This window comes from Eretmochelys imbricata, chromosome 3, assembly GCF_965152235.1.
Source record: "Eretmochelys imbricata isolate rEreImb1 chromosome 3, rEreImb1.hap1, whole genome shotgun sequence".
Taxonomy (NCBI): Eukaryota; Metazoa; Chordata; order Testudines; family Cheloniidae; genus Eretmochelys; species Eretmochelys imbricata.
The window spans coordinates 100,395,976-100,406,161 of record NC_135574.1 but is presented as its reverse complement, the minus strand read 5'-3'; positions in this window follow the sequence as shown (position 1 = coordinate 100,406,161).

The window sequence follows — 10,186 nt, the reverse complement described above, 5'->3', positions numbered from 1 at the left end:
CCCACTCCCTGCCTCATATCACCCAATCAGTATGATTTGTCCTGTAATAGGAAGGCTCAGGACCTGCACTATCTGGAAGGGACAGACAAAAAGAGAACATAGTCATAGCTCACATCTCTGCAGTCCCTTGAAGATACTTTTGTGCATCAGCACTAGATATGCACTCCAATGCACACACAGGAGATAACAAGGGTGTGCCTGCCCACTATGAAATCTAACTCCCCGTCTCTGAAAATAGCTACCTGAGTCTGTTCAGGGAGTGGAGTGTATAGTCCAAATACAATTTTGATGATAGGGGATAAAATCTGAAAGAAACAAACTTACTCCTTTTGGGAACTTAACAGCCTTATGTTGCTGTCAACAAGTCTAGCAAGTGTTAAAACACTGCTGAGTCAGGCAAGCCAGGACCACAAAATTGAGGGCTTCTGAGCAACAGCCAAGGTTTTCAAGTGACTAGTTATTTTTTGGTGCCTCCATTTTTTGAAGACCCGATCTGAGATACCCGGAAAGAGACTGATTCTTTTAGCACACTTTCTAAAAATCAGAACTCATCGAAGCATGTCAAGTTAGGCATCCATAATCACTAGCCCCCCACTTCTGGAAAACTTGGCAAGCAACCACTAAGATTTCTAGAGATAAGAGCTATTCACATCTACAAAGTTCTCTTGACAGAATTTGATTTTTTTTAAAATCTCCCTTAGCCCCACAAAGATGCTAAGTATGGGCACAGTCCCATGAGGATAAAAGGCCAGGTTCTCCTGAACTTTTTTCTCCCCTTGTGTAATTCCTGCTCCCTCTCCACATCACTTCTCCCTGAAAATTCAGACCAAGTTACTTGTGTGGCAGCATACATATAAAAACAGCTCAGATGTATCTGCTGGGCTGCAGTGGAAGCAGTCATAGTAAATGCTTCCTGCATATTGGGGGAGTACATTAAGAGCCATCATTGCCAGAGCCATTTTACCTACAAGGGCAGCGGGGGAAAATCACTGAGAACCTCCGGAGGTGAGTGGATGCTGTCCAAATAACCGAGTCCCATGGAGTATATACTTTGTTCCACTCCTTTCCACCCAAAAGAAGGTTATGTCTTTTGGAGCTTAGGGTTATTAACCTGGCAGATGACGGGGGCATGAACTTTTGCAATCTGACCTACGTCAAGTGAGTGCAGCCAGGAAATAAAGTCCAGCTGCTGGAAGCCCTCCTGTGTGTCACCCATTTGTTACACTAGTGCAGTGATTTTCAACCTGTTGTCCACGGACCCCTGGGATTCCTCAGACTATGTCTAAGGGATCCACAAGAGGTTGTCTTTACCATAGAACAGTGGTTTTCAACCTGTATGTCTAAGATTTCCAAAAGGGTCTGCATTTCCATTTGAAATTTTTTAGGCGTCTGCAAATGAAAAAAGGTTGAAAACCAACGCACTAGTGAATCTTGAACTAACTAAATGATTTTTTCATAGTCACCTGACATAGGTCACGGTTGCCAAATTTATTACAGTCACCTCAATGCAATGTCACAATAGAGCCAACCTAGTATGCCTTGTTTTGGGACATTAGACACATCCTTTATAGTAGTCGACAGCGGTAAAATCCAATTACTTTTGCCTACGCTGCTTTTTTTCAGACTTCTTAACAGCTCTCCTGTGTGCCACCCTACTGGCGAAACCAGAACTAGTAAGGTGACTTCAAGGGACCTTGAGTGGGATAGTAAGGAGTGAAGGCACATTTTCATGCTTCTCTCAGTTTTCAGGTTTCCATTTCTAGTCACTGGGAGAGGTATGATGAAGGGACTAAAAGTAGAGGGAATAAGCAGAAAAAACGCAAAACATACAAGGAGACCCTTTCCTTGAGGATATCTGTACTTACTGTTCCTTTAAATCTGAAGCAGGGAGCCAGACGGGAAGGTCTAAGCAGAAGCTCTGCATTTAAACAGACTGAGGGACAGAATAAGTTTAGGAATAATGCTGTTTTCCTTGTTTTAATACAGTTTCTTGTTCAGTGTTACAAGAAAGTTGCTCCTCGGGCGCTTTACCGTTGTCGCATGGCATCCTTCCTTCTTCCTGTGTATATCCTGGTTTGTGGGGGGGAGAAAGACCGAACACTTAAAGATGACATAAGTCAGTTCAATAGAAAGTTTGGCAAAATTGTTTCTCTAGCACTATTGGTATACCTGGTATTACACAACTGGAGAGCTGTGCCAGAGCAACTAGAGGATTCTTGCCCTGATGTCCTTGCATTCTAAGGGCACACACTGGCAGAATACAATACAGGAAAATATAGTGGTGAGTATAAAATCAAATGCTTCATTTTTATCAGAAGATATCAAGAGAACATGACTATGTGGGAAGTGAGGGCATGGTGTAACTCCTTGCCAGAGGATGTTGTGAAGGCCAAGATTATAACAGGGTTCAAAAAAGAACTAGATAAATTCATGGAGGATAGGTCTATCAATGGCTATTAGCCAGGATGGGCAGGGATTGTGTCCCTAGCTTCTGTTTGTCAGAAGCTGGGAATGGGTGACAGGGGATGGATCACTTGATTTACCTGTTTTGTTCATTCTTCTGGGCACCTGGCATTGGCCACTGTCGGAAGATAGGATACTGGGCTAGATGGACCTTTGGTCTGACCCAGTATGGTTGGTCTTGGGAGTCCAGTGTTCCTTCATAGGGGAGATGTTGGCTTGGACTAAAACAGGGTGTATGTGTGTCATGCAATGGGATAGTCAATATTTTTGGAATCATACTTCAATAACTACTGCTGGATGTTGAGCTCTTTTCAAAGTCGGGTCATTACTGTATTTGCATGGGTTTTTATCAGCTTGTGCATGTCTGAAGGATATGCAGACAAATGGGCTTGGGCTTGCAAGTGGCTGTGGTGCATATTCATGGATTTGAGAACCTAATTTATGGAACCTACCCCATGGAAAGTTGTTCCATTACTGATTATTTTTCCATATAAATGCATTAAACCTTTGTTCTGCAGTGTCACCATTTTCTACATTGCTGGAAATTGCATCTGCTGGAAAGGATACCATTTTAATGTTGTTATCTGAATAAAACAAAATCCTCCCTGCTTGTTTCCAGTCCATCCCATATTCCCTATCAGCTCTTTTATGATGTGGTTAGAGTTCTCATACTGTGGCATCAAAGCTGTATACAAGTGAACTAGAAAAGACAGCTTTTGAACTTGCAGTAGAACCTAATGGGTCTTTTTGAGAAGACAGTTTGGGCAAGAGTATGGGCAAACCCTATAATGAATACCGTACTTACTGTCAAAGTCAGATTCAGGACTCACATAATTTGTCAGACCACTCTGTTTATTAGCAAGCGCTTTGCTAATGCACCCAGATGTGAGCCCCTCTCTGAGGCTCAAGATAACTTATTTATACAGCTAAGCCAAAGCCAATTTAACATAAGAGACAAAAGAAAGCAGAAACTGACAAATATACATACATATCTTATTTGCATACTAACGTTTACCAATCTCCTAGCTCAGTAGGAGCTCTAAGTTAATTAGTTTGAGGACCCATTGTCTCACACTCCTTAATGTTTCTCTTCCTGACAACTATATTCAACAAACCCTTCAAGTAGCATTTCTTTAATGAATTATAATGTCAATATAATTCATTCTACTTTCACAATCCCTCCTTTTGGTCAAGCTACACAATGACCAACAATGACTGGGTTCCACATATCAATCGTTCTTTATCTCTTTGTTCATCAGTGATATTTAAAATAATCAAATTAGCACTCTGGTTTGGGGCAGCTATCTGTGTAGCATGCCTGACACAATTTTGGATACAACAGGAAAGTAACTGAAAACATACAAAAATTATTAGGATTCCAAACAGGAGAGTTAGGGCTCCCTGAAACAACCAGTTTCCTATGCCAGAGAAATTGAAAAGGTTACTTAGCCTCCATACAGAACTTGGCTCTTTGTGGGGAAGATATGTGATTTGTTCTAAGTGGCTAGCACAATCTATTACCTCATTGGTGTTGTCTGGTATATACACACAGCAGTCTTTTCCAATGAGAGCACAAGTCCCTCCTTTTGCCGCCAGCACTATGTCCAATGCCTGACGGTTTTGGAGGGCTATCTGTCAGCTTGCCCCTGTTTCTTTGGCCAGGGCTCTTAAACTTTCTCCGGTTTCATTTGCCATTATTTCAACTACTGCTTGTAACCTTAGCAGCCTTTTTGCATGATGTATTACTCCCCCTAATGGTATTAAGGAGCTGCCAATGGCCTCTTCCCAGGTTAAGGGGCTTATGTTGTTTACATACCATTGGGCATCTGTTAAGTCCCTTCTTTTTTGCCTGAAATTGCGGAGGCGTTCTCGAGGGAAGCTTCCTAGCACTCGGAATTGTGGGAAGAGTCAGGCGGGATAACAGATTCCTGACCAATTAGCTGGTAGTGCAGTATAAGCTCTGGTCCCACACACCCAGTGATGGCCTATTAAGGCCAGGAAGGGTCGGTTGCACCCATTTGTCATATAGGTGTTTGCAAAGGAGGAGTAGTATCCCCCAAAGGGTACAGGGTAATTCTCCTTACTAGGAGTGGTGTTATTTGCATGACATTGAAAGATTGTATTGATTTCACTAAGGTTACCGTAGGGGGAACTTGAGTGATTTCTCTGTTTGATCCCAGGTTGAGAAAAAAATTCATAACTCCATACCCGGCCCGCCACTTTTTAGTTTTGTTTGAATAATCCCATACATCATTGGCCACAATATGCTGAAGGCAACGGCTTTTCCCCAGATTCAGCCCTGTCCCATTACACACCCCACACCGATGACCTTTTCCCTCCACCACACTTATCCATTGAGATGCATTTATTCCCACCGCTTCCCAAGTGTCATTGCTGTTCCATATTTTGTTAAACGGACGAGGCCCTCCAGTGAGGTCTGGGGACTTGAGTGGGTTAGCCAGGACAGGAACACCAGTTTGAGAGTGGGCTGGGATGTGGCTGCAGACCCAGCAATTAGAAATATTAAGGGTCTGAGCTATCCACACCTGCTGCTGGATAAAAGAATTGTCATCGTGGTCTCCCCAGACCGTAAGATACCAGCAGCCAAGGAACAGGCAGAGGCACATGTTGGAGGCAAGGCTCTTCTGGTTCTGACAACCTCAACTGAGGGAACCGCAGTCACGGTTTTATGCCCACCAGGCAGTAGGCGCTAGGTTCGCTACTGCTTTTTTTTCTTTTCTTTTTTTTTTTGTTCGTCGTCTGCTTCTGGCAACCCTTACGAGAGCGTGTGTTAGGATATAGGTATTCAGGCCTGTCTGTAAAGGCCTATACTCTAAGAATTTAGGTGTATTCTTATCACTTGGCTAATTATAGAGGTATAAAAGAAAGAATCAAAATCACTATCTGCTGGTGTAAGGGCCTTCTCTTACTGTGACAGTCTGAGGCCCTGTGCTTAGGCTCAGGCCTTTGGCTAAGCAACAGAGGCAGCCATAAGCTGGGAAGCGACTGGTCACCTCCTCACATTCCAAACTAGTCACATTGAAATAAGGTGCTATTGGGCTGTTAGGCACTATCAGGACAGGATTGTATTCCTATCACCTCCAGAGAAAGGGAAGTGTCTAGAAAATGTAAAAGGAAACTTAGTTTGACAGCATCCTGTGTGGCAAGAACTCACTTATCAATAGCTGGGATGTGAAATCCTCACTTCTGTATTGTTTTGTCATTATAGTTCCCACTTTGCTATTGTTTGTCTGTATAATCTCTCTGGTTCTGTGATTGTTCCTGTCTGCTGTATAATTAATTTTGCTGGGTGTAAACTAATTAAGGTGGCGGGATATAATTGGTTACATAATCATGTTACAATATGTTAGGATTGGTTAGTTAAATTTCAGGAAAATGATTGGTTAAGGTATAGCTAAGCAGAACTCAAGTTTTACTATATAATCTGTAGTCAATGAGGAAGTGGGGGTGGGTGTGTGGGAGATGGGAACAGGGAATGGGGTTAAGGAAATTGCAATCATGTTTTGCTAAAGGGGGAAATGGGAACAGGGAATGGGGGTAAGGAAATTGGAATAATGTTTTGCTAAGGGCAGGAATGGGAACAGGGACACAGGTGTAAGGCTCTGTGGTGTCAGAGCTGGGAAGGAGGACACTAAGGAAGGAAACTGGAATCATGCTTGCTGGAAGTTCACCCCAATAAACATCGAATTGTTTGCACCTTTGGACTTCAGGTATTGTTGCTCTCTGTTCATGCGAGAAGGACCAGGGAAGTAAGTGGGTGAAGGAATAAGCCCCCTAACAGCGTAGATTGTAAGGTATTGCAGACTGTTCCTCTACGTCGTCTTCTGGAGTCAAAATTGACTCTGCGTTGTCCTGAGGTGATGATTGGTTCTCTGGGGATGGTGCCTTCTTACACTGTGAAGCATGTATCCACGCTGCGATGCCAGATAGTTTAACAGCCGTCTGTGTAGTGAGCAGTACCTGATGAGGACCCTTCCACCGGGGCTCCAAGGCGTGCTTTCGATGATGGCGCTGTACGTAGACTCAATCACCTGGCTCGAGGTTGTGGCAAGCGTCGGAGGTGGGTTCCGTGGGCCAGGCAGCTCGAACCTGTGAATGGAAGTGACTTACAGCTTGCATTAGTCCCTTGCAATACTGAAGGAGCGCACTGTGAGTCAAGTTCAAATCTGGAACGGGAGTAATGGTAGTCATAGCTCGCATAGGGCGTCCCATAACAATTTCAAAGGGACTTAATTTATGCCTTTGGGATGGAGTGGATCTCAGGTCCATAAGGGCTAATGGTAAGGCTACTGGCCAGCTTAATCCTGTTGAGTCACAAATTTTAGCAAGCGTATTCTTAAGTACACCATTTCGTCTTTCAACTGCACCTGCACTCTGTGGGTGGTAGGGACAGTGCAACAGGTGTTTGATATGTAATACACGGTCCAGGTGTTGAACAAGTTGTCCAGTAAAATGTGTACCCCGATCACTGGACAGAGTAGCAGGAATTCCCTTGGCAGGCATAATATGATTTAACAGACATTTGGCAACAGACAGTGAGTCAGCCTTGTGACAAGGAAAGGCTTCAATCCAACCAGAGAATAAACATACCATAACCAATATAAATTCATATTGTTGACACTTAGGCATTTGTGCAAGAACAGTGCTTGAGGCAGGCCCTGGAACCCCTGGGCCACTTTTACAGGTTTACCTGTAAATATTATGGCTTTGGCAAATGGTACAGGCTGCACAGTGGCGGGCTGCAAAAGAGCTAAAATGGGGGGGCCCACCATCCTGTCTTTGTTACAGCAGAGACCATCCCCTCTTTCCGACATGCAAAACACCGTGTAGCAGGGCGGCCAGAGATGGGTAGAGTGAAAAGGGGGCTACAAAGGTGCCAGTAGGCGAGCGCCAAAAGGAATCAGGATGTAGAGAGCAACTCTGGGCAACCCAGGATTCTCTCTCGGTTTCTGGGGCAGAGTCTTGGAGCAGGGTGAGGTCAATGAGGGACCAGGAGGGTAAGAGGAGAGCGGAGAACAAGGGAATCAGACATTTCGACTAGGCGCGCTGCAGCAGCCACAGCACGCAGGCAGGGGGGTAAGCCTTGGGCAACAGGGTCTAAAGTGGCAGAGAAATAAGCCACTGGGCGGTTCTTTTCTCCGTGCATCTGAGTGAGAACTCAGAGTGCACACCCAGATTGTTCGTGGCAGAAAAGGGTAAAAGGCTTAGAATAGTCAGGCAGCCCTAAGGCAGGGGCAGAAGCCAAACCCTGTTTGAGGGAAACAAAGGCAGAATTGGCCTCAGGGGGCCACGGCATGGGGTCAGGCACAGAGAATTGAGTGAGTTCCTGGAGAGGTTTTGCAAGGGAGGCATATTGGGGAATCCATTGTCTGCAAAATCCAGCCATGCCTAAAAACTTCCGGACCTGGCGTGGGGAGCGGGGTCGGGGAAAGCTAAGAATAGCTTGGACGTGGGTGGGAGAAAGTGCACAGTAACCCTGGGAGAGGAGAAAGCCAAGGTATGTGACAGAAGCTTGACAGAGTTGTAGTTTAGAGTGAGAAGCTTTGTGACCCTTATTTGCTAGGGCAGTAAGGAGCACTAAAGAGTCAGTTTCAGAGGCAGACAATGAAGGGGAACCGAGGAGTAGATCATCTACATATTGGACTAGTGTGGACCTGGACGGGAAAACAAGGTCAGCAAGGTCTCGGGCTAATGCTTGGGAAAAATATGACGGGCTTTCAGTATACCCCTGAGGCAGTGTGGTCCATGTGTACTGTTGCCCCTTGTAAGAAAAGGCAAACAAGAACTGGGAGTCAGGGTGAACCGGGACAGAAAAGAAAGCAGAGCACAAATCAACAACAGTAAAATGAGTTGCATCTGGTGGGATAGAAACCAGAATCTTTGAGAGAGGCAAGTTTTGATTCTGTCCACCTATGATTTGCCTCTTCCCACCACTGCATGAAACAATCAACCTCTCCTTTTGCCAATTTAGTTTTAGGTTGGCCGAGTTTGTCTTTTAAGACGTCTACTCGGTCTTTGTCCCAAGATCCTAACAGTGGCCACTGAATTTTGGGATTCTCCTGAGTTAGCCTTTTGCATTCCCATACACATCTTCCCCCCTCCCCCCCCAAGGTCAGCCTTTTGAAGCCATCCCCCACCCATGTCATGAGGTTTTCTGTTCATTAAAACACAACAATGCTAGCAACAAGACAAACACCACAGACAAACAACACAAAACATAGATCCATGGTATTCTGAGTTATTCTTCTGCTGGCGCCAGCTTGCTTGTAGAGTCTAAAAACAAAAGAAACAATTTGCACCCCCCTGGTGGGGACAGATTATTGCTTCATAATAATACCACTTTCTTTTACAAATTTCCTTGCTAATTGCAGGAAAAACAGAAGAATTACCTCCAGGCTGTTCTATAGTCAGGCTGGTGAATTACCCCACTCACTGGTCATTTATGAAATTCATGAGGTGGTGTATCTCAGTTTCCCCTCTTGTGCAATAGACCATGTTTGCAATAGTTTCTCTGCTGTACCAAGCTATAAGTTTATTCTCAGGTAATAGCTGAGACACAGCTTCAGATTTTAGCACTATACACACACACAAAATTCTCTTTTGCCTAACATCCCTTGCACTGTGATTACTCTTTTACACAACTGTACCCCAATTACACTTCCATCTTGTACAACTAGACACAACCAGGAGCAGCCAAGTTAAGTTCCAATAGAAACCCCTTACATCCTTTAGTGATTTTGATTACATTACCCAATAGTCAAACAATTTTGATCAGATTCTCTCTCTGCCTGCAGCAGTCCCTTATAGACCATTTCTGTGGGAAAAGGACACATTTTCCCTCAGAATAGCTGTAAAGTCTTCCGGGGACAGAAGCGTAGTGGTGGTAGTAGCCACTCTACCTGACCCCCTTAGCCTAGACCATTTTTCCAGAAATTTACAGGAGTCTGGACTCTTCCTAAAATACATAAACTGAGCCGGCATTCCTTTAGGGAACTGTCCCGACTTAGACGTCTGGTTACCCATACAGGAGGACTTTACACACCAATCACACAAGAAGGAAAGTTGGGTTCGTCAGAGCGATGCCCGGTGCAACACACAAAAGGAGCCCACAGGCTACTGCCTCAATTGCTCTTGCTTTCACACCAAGGGTTTTACCCAAGGCGCAGTGCGGCTGTGATTGTGCAGATTTCACTCACTCAGACCGTGGGGACAGGAACCTTTTGGTCAGCCGATCCCTGGACGGAGATGGCGCCCAGACTCAAACACACCACAGGGAGGACGGATAGACACAGAGACAAGACAGTCCTCAGTCCGGACAAAACACAGAAATAATTACCTGACCAGATTCCTGATGTCAGATCTCAGGATCTCTACCAGAACAGAGTGGGAACCGACAGGTTCGATGGCGTAGACTTCACTGTGGTCATGCACTCTTCCGTTCTGGCGGAGGATCGCTCGGAATGCCCAGGTGCCGGCTTGCCGCGGCCGTCCTAAGAACAGTCAGGAGTCACACAGCCCCAGAGAAGACGGTTGCCATCTCGGTGGAACCTCCAAATTGTCAAAGTCAGATTCAGGACTCACATAATTTGTCAGACCACTCTGTTTATTAGCAAACTGCTTTGCTAATGCACCCAGATGTGAGCCCCTCTCTGAGGCTCAAGATAACTTATTTATACAGCTAAGCCAAAGCCAATTTAACATA